We start from the raw sequence: 2,500 nt of genomic DNA, 5'->3' as shown, positions 1-2,500 counted from the left end.
AAAGGTGTCCAAGGGCAGAGCTTACCTGTCACATCTGCCACAGGAAGCCCATACAGCCCCCTCAGTAGCCACAAATTCATGGTGAGAAAGGGAAGCTCCAGCTGATGTGGAGGTGATGCCACCACCCCTTCTCCAACTCCTTCCTCGGAGGACAGAGGAGCAGAGAATGCCAGGGCACTGAAGCAGTGGAAGCCCCCTTGGGTGCTGTTTTTGGACTGTGCAGAGCTGCCCACATGACATGAGCCCTGGTTGTCTCTGGCTTGGGATGGGAGAACACAAACACAAAGCAAATCCCCTTTTTGGCTTCCCCTTGTGAGCCAGGGAGGAGCTCAGATGTGTGGGAACTCTGAATTCCGAGTCATCAAAGAAACCTGAATGACCTTCCAGTAAATCAGGGAAACTGGGAAAGTTCTGGGACAGCAGGATGGCTGGTGGGGCTTGGCCAAGTGCTGGAGGGAGCCAGGCAGCTCTGCCATCCCTGCTGGCACCCACAGGGTTGCAAGCACTTGTTGCCAGTATCCAAAAAACAAGCAGTGGGGCCAGTTAGCATCCAAAGCCAATCCACTTCCTCCCCCACTTATTGAACTATTAAAGATAAATAAGAACCAGCTCATACATAAAGAACAAAAAATAAAAACAAGATACTTAAGAACTGGCAGCCAGGCTCAGCAATAAGTCATGGCACAGCCCCTGAAATGTCCCTGCTTGTATAAATAGGATCCTCCCTGGGAATCTTCAGGATAAATCCCTTACATTTAATCCCTGGAAGAGGAAGAGTATTGTGTATTGTGACACAAGAAAAATGACATTAAAAAAATAATTAAACAAAACAGTCACTGTACAGATTATTTATCTAAGAGCTCTTGTGCCAGAGCCTTCAGCCATCCCAAAGGACAACCAGTGCCTGAGGTTGGGAATATCAGCATCCTGTGGGCTTCATGGGATTTCATTTCTTTTAATGTTTTGGGTTTTTTTTTGGTTAAGACTCCAATCACTAATGTAACTTCTGAAGAAAGTCAAATAGAGCAACCAGGACATTGTTCAGCTGCTCAACTTCAGCAGGTTGATGGAGACATTATTCCAGGAATCTCCATGACTTTACTACATCTGGGAAATAGTTATGGTGTTTGGTGGGAGGGAGGTCTCCAAAACTAAATAAAAAAATTAATGCTCCAGCCACTGAGTCAGGAACACAACAGATCCAGTGCCCAGGCACAGCAAAATAAAAAAATAGGGAAAATCAATGAATTTATGGACAGATGGGGAGTATAGGAAGCTGTGTCCATGGTGTAGGTCACTGAGGTCCCATATCTCGTGGCAGTGATTGGCAATTGTTATCAAGCCACGAGATGTGTTAGACAAGAAAAAAAAGCTATAAGAAAAAAATATTAGAAATAAAATCTCAAGTAAAAATATAAGGAAAAAAAATCCTAGGAAAAAGAGATATTAGGGGAAAAAATCTTGGGAAAAAAATATCATGGAAAAAATATCTTAGGGGAAAAAAATCTTTTCAAACCTGCTCAACATGTACAGCTGCTGAAACATCTGTGCTGAACATGATGACACAAGCTGGAATGGTGGCAGTTGGGGAGGGGGAGACGCTACGGGGGGGGTGAAGGCAGAGGGTGAGGACAACCCCCAGGTGAGGGTCCTGTGGTCAGTCAGGAGCCCCCAGTCTGTGGTCAAAGGGGTTCCCTCACTTTTTGGGTGCACAAGTAAAACTCCCAAATATGTTTTGGGGTCATCACTGTGTGGAGTGAAAGGAGGCAGATCCCTTCCCTCCCCTTACTCAGTTTAGGGTGATTAAATCAATGAAGGCTTTGGAGGGTGAGATCTTTGCCCAGGAAATTTGTCAGATCTTTAATTTATTTTTTTTTATCCTGTCCCCAAAAAATAACCAAGAGAGTGCAGATCTTAAACCCCCCTGAAAGTGCTGCTCAACAGGTGGACAGAGCAAAAGCCTGCTGCACAGGTAAGGACTTTTGGAGCTGTTGATGTGGGGAGAAAAATTTTATTCTCTGTCCTGGAACGAGATTTAAAAATAATAAAAAAGAAAAACTCAACAACAACAATAAAATAAACAACCCCAAAAATCCCTTGCTCCTGCATTGTGCTGGAAAAAAAATATAAGAAACTAAATAGAATAGAACAGAAATCTGCTTTAATCAAAACAACATTATGCCAAAACCCCTTTCAAGGGAAGGGAAAAGTCCACAGCAGCACAACCCTGCTTAAAAATAGAACAGCCTTTGCCTTGTGAGTAACAAAAATACAGAACAACACACTCCTGCCATCTCAGCTTTGAAGGATGTCTGTCATATGCCTGGGCTTATTTTACGCCCCTTCCCTTTTTTAAAAGAGGAACAATGCCATCTTCCCGAAAGGAAATAGGCAATAAAAACTCCAGCAGGATTTCCTATTCATAATTTTTCCCATTCATATCCTAATGGGTGAAGGAAAGAAAAAAACCCTCCACCAGCTTTAACAACTTAAACGGCAC

This window comes from Manacus candei, unplaced genomic scaffold, assembly GCF_025592945.1.
Source record: "Manacus candei isolate 608988 ecotype Guabito, Panama unplaced genomic scaffold, ASM2559294v1 h1tg000050l, whole genome shotgun sequence".
Lineage (NCBI taxonomy): Eukaryota > Metazoa > Chordata > Aves > Passeriformes > Pipridae > Manacus > Manacus candei.
The sequence above is the reverse complement of the archived record's forward strand: the minus strand, read 5'-3'. Positions refer to the sequence as shown.